We start from the raw sequence: 16,338 nt of genomic DNA, 5'->3' as shown, positions 1-16,338 counted from the left end.
CAGTGAAATGTAGAGTGGACTGAGAGCCCAAGAGAAAGAGTATCTGTGCCCCGAGTCCTGGATCCATTAACAGTGTACATCATCTTCGTGAGGTCATAGGAGGGGTCCTGTAAACCAAATCTGCACCATAATTCTGTTGTGCCTGACTTTGCCGATTTGTTTGTCTTGGGTCAAAGTCAGAGGACTAATGTGATTGGCAACAGACTGAGGGTATGGTTCCAGCAGTAGACAGTTACCTCGTAACAATTTGAAGAAGTGGGGCCATGTAGGGACAGACCAGCAATGACATAAGAGGCCCTGGGGGTAGAAGACTACAAATGCTTAATGACTTGTTGTAAGGAGAGGGCTGCTTGTTGGTTCCGGGCTGCTTAGCCCCGAAATAATCACACAGAAACTGTATTAATTAAATCACAGCTTGGCCCCTTAGCTCTAGCTTCTGATTGGCTAACTCTTACATATTGATTTAACCCATTTCTATTAATCTGTGTATGGCCACATGGTTTTGGCCAGCCAGCTAAAGTTCTGGCGTCTGTCTCTGATGCAATCTCTCTGATTCTGCCCTTCTTTCTCCCAGCATTCAGTTTAGGTTTCCCTGCCTACCTTTATTCTACCCTATCGGGCCAAGCCAGTTCTCTTTATTCATTAATGGTAATCACAACATACAAAAGGGAATCTCACATCACCTCTCCTTTTCTGTTTAAACTGTTTTAACTTCAGCATAGTAAAATTACATATAACAAAACAGGTATCAAGCAAGAATTACAGGTACAATATTATATCTACTTTATCTTTTATCATAACTAAGGAAAACTGTAATTATAACCACATATTCTTCAACTCCATCAAAGACTACAGAAAGATATAATATTACTTTGAGTCTAAGAGTTTTAAAAGGAGAGAAAATGTGGTGATGTGGTGTGTGTTTGTAGTGTAAGGATGGCTAAAAATAAATCTTGTGTATTTCACGATGTTCTTACTACCCAGGAACCTCATGGCAACCATAAAGGGTTGTCCAAGGACATAGTTTTCCAGAATTTGGCATAGCATACCAATTCATTCCAGTAGGGCACAGAAATATCCTTCATGACTTTGAGTTACAAAGTATTTCAGTGGCTCAAAATTCCACAGTGCCACCCTAAACTCCCTGCTTTGCAGGTGTCTTCTTCCAGAGGCACAGGAGCAGACAGACACATGGTAGTCTGAGAAACACCATATCAAGTTGCAACTGAAACACCAAGCACAACAAGGTAAATGGATGACTTTCTAGAGATTTTAGAAAGATTAACCCTGAGCTCCTTTTGCAAACATATACAACAACAACCCAGCAGAATACCAAGGCTTGAGCGTCTTAGAACACTCAATTTAATCTCAAGTTGTAGCCGAGACACAGGAGACTGCGCCTTAAACAGACCTCACCAAACCCAGAATGTACACAGAATGACCTTAACCCGTGCAGCATTTTGGTTTAAGTACAGAAAAGTATGGTAATTAATGTTTGAGCCAGGGAATTGTTACAGTTTTGACTTTACAAAATCAATAGCAATACAAAAGCCTTTCAATTATTTAGGGGCTGAAATACCTCAGCCACACTCTGCCCACTAGTAAATGTCATTACATTCTTCAACAAACATAACAGGGAGCATTCATGCACTGTGTTGTACAAACCATGTTTGTGCAGGGGGAAAATAGCATGAAAAGCAACAATCATTCTTTTCTCACTTTAAGAAAATCTGGTAGATGAGGCAGCCCTTCCTGCCATTTCATTAGTTGAGTCAAGAATCTTTAGGAACAACCAACCAATCAAAAATAAAAAGAAGAATGAAAGAAAATTCTCCATATGTCTATATATCTTTTACTAAAAATGTTTTCATAATCAAAATGGTGACGAGGAGTATAGACAAATATAGTATCATCACTTACTAGGGGTAGGAATGAGGGCAAGCTCTTTGTCTCATTTTCCTCATTTGTACATCAACACAACAGCAGGAGATATTCCATAGGGTCCTTGTGAGTTTTCAATAAGACAGAATACAAACTGCCTAGGACCTGGCACATTGTAAATTTAGCTAAAAGTTAATTAGCAGCTTGAGAGTTTTTAGTATCTCCATTCTGACTGGAGAAAGACCTGAAGAAATTTTAAAAGTCATATCGGGTCACAAGCTTCCAGGATCAGGAGAACAAATACCTCAATTTCTCATTTGCTACCCATCAATCAACACATTAATCTCAATTGGAGAGAGAGAGAGAGAGAGGAAGAGAGAGAGAGAGAGAGAGAGAGAGAGAGAGAGAGAGAGAGAGAGAGAAGACAACTTTCAGGAGCTGGTTCTCCCCTGTTTTGAGGAAAGATCTCTCTTGTCTCTTCAGCAAGGCTGACTAGCCTGCATTACTTGGCCCACAAGCTTTCAGGTCATTCTCCTGTCTCTACCTCCACATCACCTTAACAGTGGTGAGACTGAAAACACACACTTTGGCGCCTGCATCTGGCTGTTTGCTTGGGGCTTGAACCCATGTCATCAGGCATGAATGGCAAGGTCTTGTACCCACTGAGCCATCTTGCTGACTCTCAACCCCACTATTACGAAAGTTGCTTTATTCAGAGAAATCTGTGGTTTGGCAAACCATTACACTTCAGAGTCTAACTGCTATGGAACACTATTACAAGTCTGTGATTTGCTCATAAGTTAAGAAATATTCAGTTGCTCCCTAAGAAGACTTCTCTGGAGAGGCAGTTTACAACTGTTAATACACATTTGTCTGATGTGTGTGAAGGCTGTTCCATTTCTTACAAAGGGATATTGCAATCATTTAAGTTCAGGAAAGAGTTTGAAAGGACATAGAGAAGCTTATTTTATGATGAGCTTTCCTTAAGAATAGCAAACTCTCAATGAATCAGAATACAATTAATCACAATTCTCATTAATCATAATTGCCTATTCTTCACAATTCTGCCTAAACTCATAGCCCATGAAATTATATTACAGCCTTCTTTCCTTTGGCAATGGTACTGTGAAGAGATGTCTACATTCTACACACTTCTGTTTATTCATAAGAGAAAACTTTCTTTAATTAGCTCTACACTAGCCTCTCAACGCCCACTTAATCTTCATTCATCCACAATTCTAAAAAGCACAGTTATCTGATTTTTAGAACTAAGGAGACCAAAAAATTTTAATCTACTTTCCTCAGATTTTGTAAGTTAAGCCAGTTTGATTCTTCACGTCATGATTTCCTCAACAACAAAATAAGGACGATTCAATTAAAATGCATGATTTGTTTCCTTCAGTTCTAAATCTAAATGCACATTACACAAATTCCAGCAGAATAGTATCTTTGTGAGGTGTGGTATTAGGTCAAAAGGTGATATTGTGTATGTTATAATTTAACTAGGAAACTTTTAATTATTCCTTAGAGCTAGGAGCTGGATCTCAGAAAAAAAAAGATAATTGACTCTTTTTCTAATTGCATTTGCTTGCTGATCCCTAGGACTGGGGACCATGGCAGTAAAGATCACATTTGAACAAGTGAAGAAAGAACATTCACTTTCCCCTTCATCCTTTCTTCCTAATCCCATTCCTCTCACCAGAAAGGGCAAACATTACATAAGTAAGTTTGACCATGAAGCATTTAATGCCACTCCATCATAAACAGCTTTTCATTATGTGTCATCGTTCACCCATACATCAATCTACCTTTGACTCAGAGTTGTAGCATTTGTAAGAACTGTCAAAGTGAGAAGCTCAAGGTCCCAAAATATGATTACGGCCCAATGTGTTTTCTAATTATGGAATCAAACAGCAAGTACAACACAAGGTTGTTTTATCCTCGGAGGAAGAAATAGAAGCTCATTTAGTCCATCACAGAGTTTAATTACTTTTAGGATAAGAAAGCTGAAGGAGGAAGCGTGGAACTTCTATTCCGTGCCTCTTCTCCCTTCTAAGTGAACTCCACAGGTCTATTGCCCTGTGGGTATATGACAATCCAGGTGACCCGAGCCCTAATTATGTGAAATGAGAGTGTGAAAATCAGCAACACTGCAGAGTTTGTCTGCACTGGCACACAGGAGGAGAAAGGATCATGGAGGTGGGTGATGAAAACACAGCAAAAGTAATTTCCTATCACTGTTTTGTAAACGGGACTAATCCGTGGGTTAAAGGTTTTCTATGAAAACAGTATTGCATTATGTGCTTAATATAAAACTGAAATTGCTTAATTTTAGACAATTGTCTGTTATACTAAGTCTCATTTCACAGTAAAATAAACTTTCCTTATTTATTTCTAAAGTTTCCCATAAAGTTATCTGGTTTAGGAAAATTTTGAGGGAATGGGATGTTTATTGTGACTTTTGTTGGGCAACCTGGATGAGAAAGACCAGATGCCACAAATACTCACATTGTATAAAAATGTAAACAATTAAAAACAATGTTATATTTTTATTGTGAATCAAGTGCAAAGGGAATGGCACATGACCTGGCATTTTTCTGTGCATCATAGGGTTTCCATGAAAAATGGGGAAGGCCTCATAGGAAACAAAAAGCCTGAAACTCAGTGAAGGGTTATGTTTTGTTGAAGCAGGAGAAATCTGTACTTCCCAAACTAAAATCTAGAAAAACACCCCTCTTTGAACTTTTCTGGGGGAAAATGTAATCCCAAGTTTGTCTATCTGTCTGCCTGTGTGTCAATCTTAAATATTCACATCTTTTATTTACTTTTGTGTCCATTTTTTCTGGGAATTATTATACAGCCTACAACTTCTTCAAGAATGACATGGCCCAGCTATCTGTTCAAAGTTCTCAGAGTCCTTCGGCAAAGTGGGATTTGGTTAACTTCATGTTTTGGAAATTTATTTGTTAAGGAAAACCTCAAATGGCTTGCCCAGCATGGCAGCAAATGCTATTATGACGTGTGTCATTGCAAACCTGGGGTTGTGATAGCCTAGTGTGAGCTTTCTATTAGCTTTATCATTTCAGGGAGGGAAGTAAATGAGCTCAGGGATAGCAAACCACAGAAGAGCATTCATTTCTTCATTCATTCATTCATTCATTCATTCATTCATCCCCTCACTCCCTCTGTCAATACCGCTGGTATAGGACACACCATCAAGATTCTCTGCATAGGAAACAGGGTCATCAAACCTGGCTATGGTTTGAATTTTGGAGGCTATATTTTCTACCTTTCACATTTTTCAAATCCTTGATCAAATCCTGTCTCTTTCATAAATTCTACCACTATGGCTGCCTAGTAGCTAATGGATGGTCTGAAAACCCAATGCATCATTAGGATAAGAATTTGTAAACCTTTTAACATTTCCAGATCTTGATTTGTTGCCTAAAATATTATGCTCTTGCCAAGGACTATCCTTCATATATGCTCAGACTCACAAGCCTAATGTGGTTGGTCAAATAAATCATTGTTTTTTTGATATATGTGACAACATTGCACTCTCTGGCCTTGTAAATGACATCATCGTAAAATGCCCACAACTGAGGGTATTTGCCCCCTCCTGAAATGTAGTAATCAATACTACATTCCCTAGCCTGCATTTATCAACAGGAAATTAACTGCCTTCAATCACTGTTCTAATTGACCTTTGGTTCATGTTTGTGAAGGAGAGACCCCAGTCACACAAGAGACTTTATTAATGATATCAGTCTATTAGTGGTACTTTTGGTTTCATTATGATGGTGTCATATTTAATAATGACACACCTTCGACAGTCTAGATGGGGGAGGGACATTTGGGGTTCCCACTAAGCAAGAAGGTATAAACATCCCATACTCCTCTTAATTGAATTCAATCCTGTAGAGAATATATACAAAGGGTAGCTTTGTTGACATGCAGGGAGAAACAGATGCTAGCAACTGATTGCTGTTAGATGAATCTCTAACTTCCAAGATCACGTTAGTTCATGCTTAAAATTTCCCTCACTGAAAAAGCTATCAAGTCCTGGTGTTGACTGAGATGTATCATTTGATAGAGTCTGGATGGATGCTGTAAACTATTTACTGTTTTATATGTTTTAATCCAAACAGTGTTGGTTGACTTGTGTGTAAATTCTAGAACACATTTCAGTTTCTGTGAACAGTTACTACATATTCAACCAGCAAATGTCAAGGCAGCCTTCTATGCCCCTCAGACATATGGGAACAAAAACTCTAGAGCTAGAGTGACCAATTTGGAGAAGAAAAGCAGGTTTATAGAAAGGCCATTTTCAGAAGAATTTCCATTATTAAAGAAAAATAAGGTTTCGTAGTGGAAATCTCCAGATTTGGTAGAAATTTGGCTTCTGAGTAAAATAAAATGAACAGGGATTTTCACACATGGGCAAGCAAAGAGGTTACCACAATAAGGCTGCTTTGGGTCTGTGTTAAGTGAAATGCAGCTAATTGACTAATACTGAAGCCCAGAATCTGAAAATTTTGCCTCAGGCAATGCCTACAATTATGACATGTTCAATGAAACCATATTACTTTGAGATTAATATTAGTTTTTATAAGATATAAAAACAAACACCGCCTACATACAAACCCAGCAAACCCAATGTAATTATTAAAGAAGCCTCCATTTAAATGCTGCATCATTGAATGACATGTGTGAATGATAGAAAACGAGTCTATCTACAACAGGTCCTCTTGACTTTTCCAATTATTCTTCTCTGTCACCTTTGACCCCAGGTAAACGCTGATTAACTTTCTGCCACTCAAGATTAGCTTTTATATTGGAGGGTGCTGTGAAGATGATCTCACACAGCATGTATCCTCTAATAGCTCAGTTTCTTTCATACAGTACCATCGTTTTGAAAGTCTTCTATGCTTTGGTATGCATCAGCAATAATTTCTCTCTCTCTCTCTCTCTCTCTCTCTCTCTCTCTCTCTCTCTCTCTCTCTCTCTCATAATTCCTCTATTTGACTTTCACTTGATGTGTTTCTCTCAAGGTTTCTTAACCTTGGCACTAATCCATCCCAGTGAGCATGTTAGGCAACACACTTGCTCTCTTATAACTGGAGGGCTGCAGCATGCCCCTCCCTGCTGTGACAGACACAAGTGTCTGCACACATGAGCAAATGTCTCCCTGGAGAACAACAGCGTCCCTGATTGAGCAGGACTGGTTCATCCTGGTCATTTGTTAGTGGGTGTTAAGGATATGCCCAGCCTGGGAAGGAAGATGCTGGGAACATGACCTCCTCTCCTTCACAGCACCTGTAACAGTTCTCAGCCCCCGACAGAATACTCCTGGTGAGGAGACTCCTTTGTAAAATAGCTGGGGCTGGGGCTGAGCATTACAACCGAAGACCCATCATGCTCTCTGCCTAGAGGAAAAATCTGGTGGTCTCAAAAGCCAACTGTTTGCAGTGGTACCAGTTGAGAAATGGAAACGAAGCAGGGGAAGTATGTGTTCAGAGACAGAAGCGAGAGGACCTGCTTGCCTTAAACTGAGAGCGAATCCCGGGAGAGAACAAACCTTTAGCAAAACATAAAAAGAAGCTACACCTTTGGCCTGACTAAGAATCGTGGGGACCTTGAAAACTGCTCCGTGAAAGGAAAACAGTGATACAATAAGCAGGGTTTGGAGCCGAGGTGACCGCGAGAGTCTGACAGCGGGAACATGGATAAATCTGAACGAAGAGTCCAATGCATGTACTGTACTCACATGTTGTGACAATACAGGCTCTATATTCAGACTGTTGCCATGCCTGCTTCCTCAAGGATCTTTAGCAAATCCAGTAGACTCTTTCTGTACCACTTTTCTCATCTGAAAATCTGACTAATGCTCATAACTTTATCACTGGGCTATTGAAGACCTAGGGAGTAGTGAGCAGTACCGAACCATGAGAGCTCTGGGAAGGCCAATTGCTTTGTTGTCCACTAAGCCCTGGTTGATGCATCCTTGCTAAATGTGATGCCTTAGTGTACTCAGAACCATGTGTGAACAACCAGCAGTGTGTGTGTGTGTTTGTGTGTGTATGCATGTATGAACATCCAGAGGCATGTGTGGTAAACACAAAATACAGTTAATCTTCTAGAACTTTCGTTTTCTCCGTAGTATATTAAGTACTAAAATCTCCTGCAAATTTGGTAGCTAGGCAGAACTGCAGAGAAGATTTCTGTGCCCACAACAATTTCAAGCCATCACTACCACTACGATTCCATTCTGCAAAGACAGGCCCCTTATTGTCTGATGGGCTTTGACTGAAAACTGCTGCCAAGATTTAGAATAGACAGATGAGCATTAAATAAAAAATTCCTTAACAAGCATGCTCTGGGTACCGTCTGAATATAGTAGCTACCACATGTGTTCTTACAAGCACCTCCAGGACCTCCCTGCCTGTTTGGCATCTGCACATCAATCAAGGCCCTTCAGGCACAGCTGTTCAGTCAACTATGAGCTCATCCGATTGTCCTACCATCCAGATCATATTTCTCTATTGTGTCCACAAGCATGTAATAAGAGACTTTGTCAAATTCCTCTCGGAACCCAGAGCACGTGTCTCTGCCCTTAAAGTGGCCCACTAATCAAACCCATCAGTTTGTAACAGAAAAAAAAAAAGCTGTTGGAACAGTTAAGTCACAGCAAAGGAAGAAAGACAAGGCAAAGGAGGAAGGCGTGGAGGAACAAACAAAGGGAGGAACAAACAAGGAGAAGGAAAAGTAACAGAAGAAAGTCAATCACATTTCTGCCTCATGAAGATAGAGAACAAAAGACTTACTTCAGGAATTATGGAATTTTAAGTTTTTCTCACTTTGCTAGCTTACATTTTCAATATTTTCTATATTATGTCAGAGCTATCTTCATATTATTAAGTGAATTTCCCTCCAAGTCTCCCTTCCCCCTCCCACCCTCTCCCCCTAGCAAACTATTCATTTTTTTTAATGCTGATTTAAGTTCTAGCGACTTTCTTTTTCTTTGTTTCCATCTACAAAGTAATTGAAATTCAACACAGTATTTATTATTATCAGATAAGGCACATCAGTGCTCACTGGCTCCCCCTCCCATAAATAATAAAGGAACACACCTAAACAATGTTTGTTTTTAAAATCTCTTTATCTGGAGCTCAGTTCTTTGCTCCAGGAGATTCAGTTAATTCAAGTGGTCTTATATCAAATGTTTCAGCTTTCTATATGCAAATCTCCTTGTGATTTACCTGAATTTTCTAGAAAACTTCAGGCTGAGTTTCAGAGGAAGTATCCAGAAGGTCTTTAAGAGCCAACTTCCCTAACTTCCCTTCTGGCATGTGTGGAACTTCAGGCTTTAACCACCTTGAGGCATCTCTCAGCTCTGCACCCCACTTCCCACAGACAGTGTGGATGTGGAAAACGGATTGTTGAGGGAACCACATAAGCTGGGAAAGATGAGGAATTCAGATGCAACCCTCAAAATCTTTGCAAGGGGACTAAGACAGAACATTGTCCCAATGCCATGGTGAATGGGCTCCTCTGAGCAGCTGGGAGGTCCCTGGGAGGACCTGAGTGTTCGAGGTGCTCTGATCCTGCAGCCTTCTGGTCTGGGACACACAGCTTTGGTCTCTCAAATCCAAAAATAACTATCTATCTTCACCAAGGCAAATACTCACAAACTAAGGCACGGAAGTTATTCAAGACTTACTTTGGAGATATAATGTAACTGCAAACAACTGACTTCTCTTACTCCTCCCTTGAATTCTCAGGCCACTTCCCCATCCAGGTCTAACCTCCCCCTCAGGCCACTCCCCCATCCAGGTCTAAACTCCTCCTCAGGCCATTCCCCCATCCAGGTCTAAACTCCTCCTCAGGCCAGTCCCCCATCCAGGTCTAACTTCCTCCTCAGGCCACTCCCCCATCCAGATCTAACCTCCTCAGGCCACTCCCCCATCCAGGTCTAACCTCCTCCTCACTTTGTTTGTTTACTCACTGAGTCACAACTCAGGGGGCTTCTGGGTAGTTGTGTCAATCACTAGAGATTTTGGAGGGAAGAAATTCAGAGTCAGTTCTGCTCTCAGAAAACAAGTGGTTTTGAATACATTAGAAATAATCCAAACAATCAGACAAGTGAAGATTAATTGTATGCTGAGGGTGAGTCAAGCTATGGACTGGAGTGTGTTTGGTCAATCAGTCTCTAAGACTAACTGATCTGGCAAGGGCTAGCTCATTTTGAGAGCTTTCATAACACCGTCACGGGTGCACAGAGTAAGAACTAGGGACTTTGATTATCTGCTTTAAGTACTCAGATAGGTGAGGCTTCCCCGCTTGTATACATAACCCTGGCCGGCTGCTTGCCCTTCAAATTGGCAACGCCAGGACCATAAGTTTATGTATACGCAGAAATGCCCTGAAAATTAATTAACTCTTGAGACAGCATCGCGAGGCAATCTCAAGCATTTCCTTCCAGCTCACATTGCTTTGCTCCATGAAAGGACAGAATTGCCAAGCGTCCCACAGAGAGCTCGCTGTGGCTCAGTGTTGTACCACACAGACCACAGTAATAATGAAATGAAAGAAGCACTTTCCACCGTCATGCTCTGATTGTGAAATCAATATAATTCATCCCCAATAGAGTGCTCTAATTAATGCGATCTCATTTTACCTTGTGCAAACTCAGGCAGGTGGTCAAAGTGAAGCTGATGTTTTATGCAACAGGTGCTGAGTCGAGGCACAGGGCTGTGAGCGGAATTGGGGGCACGCTGAGGTGAGAGTCCAGGGCAAACTCTGGGATGGTAGCAGCCATTCAGTGATGGGAGCACCTTGGAAGCTGCTGAAATCAGTTACTGGGGACTCCCAAAGAAACGGTGGCCTGAACTGTGGACAAGTATAATGAGACTTAAGATAGAGAAAGGTGGCCATCCAATGTCCAGACTTATATTCAGACATAGGTGGGATTGAATACTGACTTCCTCCATTTAAAACTGCCTCATCTCACTTACCCTCAGTTTCCCCCAACTATAAAGTGAAGACACTGGGATGGAGAGCTTCTTGTTCACATCCACTGTTAGAATTCCCCAATTCTGCAGCTCGGCGTGAGAAGCTGGGGTTCATATTCCTTTCCACATTATCTCACCCTCATAAAATCAATCCAACCCAGGAATTTTACCAAGGGCTAATCTGCATGACAATTATTCTTAGCCAGCCAGCATTTGCCTGGACCTGGTTCTTTTGGCCAGGGAAAGGAGGTAGAACCTCCACCATCTGTCCTTTCACACGATAGGCTCGAGTTTTGAATGGTTGCCTAGGATAAATTTAATTAGGAAAGTATGCCTGTTGGGGGAAATCACAAACCACATCACAAGACCTGAAAATAAAAAGAGAGTCTTGAACAATTTGCTTTCCTTTACAGCTCTGAAGAAGCTGAATGCCTGGACTTCTCTTTCTCTTTCCAAGAGCGCCACGACTTTCTTCATGGGTTATAACCACAAAGTTCACACGTCAGGTTGGGAAGTTGCCTAGTGGGTAAAGGCACTTGTCACCAAGCCTAAGGGACTTCAGTTTGATCCTCAGAACCCACTAGGTCGAGGAAGGAACAGACACTGGAACATGCATGATCTTTGATCTGCACATGCATGCCATGGTACATGTGGATGCAGAATAAAATGAATAACGATAATTCTTAAGTGTTAAAAAATCATTGTTCACGCCTATTCCCAGGTTTTCTTCTTCTCCTACCCCAGTGCAGCTCTCTTCGTCGTTGCCTCTGTCCCATGATACTTTTTCAATTTTCTATTTTATATTTTTTCAAATATAATTCACTTTTTCAGAGTCTTTAAGGAATGTTTGCTTATTTGTTTGTTTGCTTTGCTGACTTGCATCTATTTTTTTTCCAACAAAATCAATTTGATTTGGCTTGAGGGAAGACAGGACTCTGTAGCTATGTTTCCTCAGCTTGGGACCGGAGCTCAAGACCACTGTTGATCCACGGCATTCATGCAGCAGGGATATGTCTCAGAGTCAAGTGTGTTACAGGCATTGGGGATAGCAGGCTGGAATGACAGCACTGTTTTTTATTGAAAGCATATTTTTGTGGAAACTTCTAGAGATTGAAGCCTGTGCTTATGTATTTTTCTATTTCTAGCACCTGGCATACTACCTGGAATAACACTGTATATCACCAAGTGGTTGATGAGGGGAGGAATAAAATATTTGAGGTCACATGATGATAAAAACAATATGTGCATCTTCATGCGACATTATGAGTTTTCCATGCATTTTTACACAGATATTTCCATTCAATCTGCACCGCAAGCCAGTATGCAGACACGTAACACCAGTTTTCAGAGCCCAGAGAAATTACATGAGTAATTTTTTTCTGCTGGCAGTCTAGGGAGGGCTTTAAAACCCAGGCATGCCAGCTCTTTATACACATCACCACCATATGTGGCCTCATTTTTAATGTGAGGTGAAGGAAAATGCCAAGACAGTAATGATGGTAAGTCTATGCATAAATATATTTATATATATTGTGCATGTAAGTCAGTGTGTCATGTATATGTGTATGCATATCCCCTTTGCACAAGGCACACATATGTGGATATAGGGTCGTGTATGTATGTGTGTGTGAGTCAGAAATCGACACTAGGCATTTTCCTTGATCATTCTCTACTTTACACAGGTAGGGCCTCTCCTTAAAGGTAACCCATCTGACACCCAGTTTGTCCCGTGAATTCCCTGTATCCACCTGCTGAGTCCTGGCATTAGAGAGGGTCTACCGTGCTCATCTAGTTTTTGATCTAGATGCTGGGGGGCGGCAACTCTAGTCCTGACACGTGCACGGCAAGCTCTTTCTCCATGGAAGCATCTCTCCAGCTCCAGGAAGTTATACTTTTACTTTTCTCTTTCATCTGAAAGATTTCATTTTGAATTGTCACTCAATCCCAAGTGACAAAAATATACTTTAAAGGCAGTTTTTTTTTTAAGTTTTTAAGTTTTTGACTATGGTTCTCAATTTGTCAAGAATATGAAACTTTAAGGTTTGTAGATTTGGACTTTTTTGAAGGGAAAGGTTAGAGAGGAAAACCTATAGTGCATGAGGCAGAATGGCACAAAGGATGCTGAGCTATGTGCGACCCCACACTCCCTCTAGATGCTTCTGGGTCAGAGTTACCAATGACAGCGGCCGGAAGCAGCAGTTTTTAGGGCAACCTATCAGTTAGGGCCACTCAGTGGCAAGGGAAATTTATCAGTGAGCATTCCACAGAGCCCAGTTTATATTCTGCAGGAACATTCACTGGGCTATTACCAAGTACGCTAATGCTCTCAATTACACCTAAATTAAGATAAAGCAGTAACCTAGTTACTGTAAAAGTGGTTTTATTTATAGACAGCAATTTAATCTTTAATATGCAACCACCATCTGTAAAACTACTTAGCCCATCTATCCCATTGATGTCTTTATTATCCTCTTGTAAAAACACATGAAGCATTCTTGGTTATAGATGTGAGATGAGTTCTTTCTCTAACACTTCTTTTAAGCTTAGCAATGTTGATGTAATTACACTGGATAGATATATTTTCCTGCTGAATGATCTTCATCCATTATATTCTGTAATGAAATTAACCACAATATCCCCAGAAAGGAAAAGGGAAGTATTTATGATCACTGACGAGACAAACAGGATCTTTTCTTTTTCCCCCATAAGAGAAGTATTAGTTAGGGTAGAAAAAAAGATATGAAGACAAGGAAAGACAGCGAGTCTCCTGTGTATTTACCTGTCGACTTTTTCAAGTAAATCATTTCGACAAAGCAAGCAAGCCTTTCGTACCCCCATCCAGTTGAGGGCCTCCAACAGGCATTTCCGGAGGTCCAGCTCTAAGACTAAAACCTGTCCTCAGAGTCAAAACACATCTAGATGCCTTACCATCTCAACAGGCAGCTTGTCTATTCTTCAAGTTGCCTTTGGACATGATATTTTGTCCAGTGATTCCCTGGTGAAAACCTTTCAGAGACATTGGCTAGTTTGCTGTGGTAAAATGATTTTTATCAGTAATTTAACTGTGTAATCTATCAAGGGTCTATGAAATGATTAATACCATCTATAATGGTAGCCTAAAATTTGAACGTGTTATATTATCTCCTCCCTAAAAAAGTCTATTCCCTCTGTTGCTCCATCACGCCTATTTCTTTCAAAACCACCATCAAAACTTAAGATAATTTCACTTTCTTCTTTATCATCTCCTCCATCAGAATGTATACTCTGTAATGACAGTGTGGTAGTTTGAGTGAGAAATGTCCCCCCCAGGCTCGTATCTTTGAATGCATGATTCCAGGTTCATGGAGTTGTTTGGGGAGGCCATGGGTTCTTTAGGAGGCAGAGCATCACTGAAAGAGGTATGTCACTGTGAGCAAGTGTTGAGAGTTTCTAGCCCTAACTGACTTTAGTTAACTCTCTGCTTTCCACTCATGGACGAAGATGAGATTGCTCAGCTTCTAGCTCTGGCCACCTGCAGTCGTGCCTGTCACACAATTATTAATGGACTCTCTTTCTGGACCCGTAAGCCCAAGTAAAGATTTTTTTTCCTTAAGTTGCCTTTTTTCGTGGTATTTTGTCACAGCAACAAAATATACTAATTTCCTGTCTTGCTTTGAGTCTTTATCCCCCAGTACATCGCCTGGAATTCAATATAAAGTTGAGTGATTAAAATATCTTAGTAACTGGGTGAATGAAGCTCAGAGCATTTTTAAAGAGAACACAAAGAGTTTTTACATATATGAGCATCTAAAAGGGAAATTATTGTGCTATGGCATAAATGATAGCTACAAGGATGGTTTGTGAAGTTAGGAAATGCTTACAGAATAAAGGAAAGAGGAGGCAGTCAGTCATAGAACTGCCTGCATGCCACAGATCGAAGCATATTCTTGTTCCTTTCAGGCATATCCATGGCTTGCTCATGTCCTTGAGAAAGTGAGATAATTGTAAAGTCACTAGAATACTAATGTCACTTCAAATCTTTTCACTCCGTGGTTGAGAAAAGTGACTTCTAGACTTGATGGGTATGTGAGTGATCCAAAGAAAGAGAAGGGTGGAGCTGCGGTGCCATGAATATAAGCAGTCTTTTCAAAGCCACCTCTCAAAGACTCCTGAGGTTAGGACTACTTTGGGAAACTTTTAAACCCAAATACCCCAATACCATTTAATAGGAATATATTTCATCAGTTCAGAGAACACAGAGAAACAACATACAACTTCCTTAAGTATTGAAAATAATCCTGCTGCCCCATGATGAAATAATTCTACTGTTTCACTCTCTGTGCATCCTGTTAAGCTGTTATTGTCACCTAAGAAAATAGATCACCATTTGAGGCCCCAGTGCATTGTTGATCGTAAGTGCTTTCTGTTCTCCAGCAAGGGCTTGCTACATCTCCATATGGAAGAAAAGTTGATCTTGCAGTCCAGCAGCTCACAGGACAGTGGACTCATTTAAACATTCATTCCATCCAAATCAACTATGTCTATACCTGGTACTGGGATCCCGAATCCCTGAACCATTTGTGGCAACCAGGGAGTACCTGAAGTTAACCCCCAAAGTCTGACAGCATGATCCTCGTAAGTTAAAGAGAGCTGAAATAGAGAAGTCACATCGGCTGCATATCACACACATCTCTAGAGAAAATTACCCTACACTACTCCAGGTGACCGACAGACACAGAACTGCACCTTAATGGTGGATTTTGATTGAAAAGACATACAGACTTATCTAGGCAATCATCTTTCAATTAGTCACACTAAAAAGAGAAGAATTGCTTAGATAATACAGAACCATTCAATGTGGAGATGATTATATATTTCTAACTTTTTACTATATGCACTTATTAGTAAAGAATAAGGTGGTAATTATTAATAACACTGATGATGATAACATTTTCCAGGTGTGCACCATGTACCTTATGCTTTATTAATGAGATGTCTTCATGAAGGAGATGATCATTGCCTTTACAGAATAAGAAACTATGAGACTTTCAGTAACTCACTCCAGGACATACCACTTGCCAGAGACGCTAGTTTAAACTGAGGTCTGTTTTTTTTCCAAAGCTATGCCTTTGACCAGTGTGCTATGCTTTATAAATGTGTGCTTTCAATGTTCTCCTAGGTGCTCAGATGAGTCAGCTTTCAATAAATTGCTCAAGGCCATTCTCACCAATTTCTTTTCTTGTTCCAATCTATCACAGGTCCTGAAAACACTGGATTGATAACAAAAGAACAAAAACTAATGGGAATAAGTTCAATAAAATATATTTTAGACAAATTAAAAACAGTTATGCTGTAAAGGATATCTTCTGGGGCTAGAGACATGGCTCAGAGGTTAAAAGCACTTGTTGTTACTCTAGAACACACAAGTTCAGTGCCCAGCACTCACATGGTGGCTCACAACCATCTG

At 40.5% G+C, this 16,338-nt stretch overlaps 1 protein-coding gene across 2 annotated transcripts in view; it reads right to left on the bottom strand.

Annotated features, from left to right (window-relative positions):
* The window catches only part of Sgcd (sarcoglycan delta), a 526,086-nt gene that overhangs the window by 245,616 nt on the left and 264,132 nt on the right, over nt 1-16,338 (bottom strand). The gene's annotated exons all lie outside the window — the stretch shown is intronic.

Source organism: Microtus pennsylvanicus, chromosome 11 (assembly GCF_037038515.1).
Source record: "Microtus pennsylvanicus isolate mMicPen1 chromosome 11, mMicPen1.hap1, whole genome shotgun sequence".
Lineage (NCBI taxonomy): Eukaryota > Metazoa > Chordata > Mammalia > Rodentia > Cricetidae > Microtus > Microtus pennsylvanicus.
The sequence above is the reverse complement of the archived record's forward strand: the minus strand, read 5'-3'. Positions and strand labels throughout refer to the sequence as shown.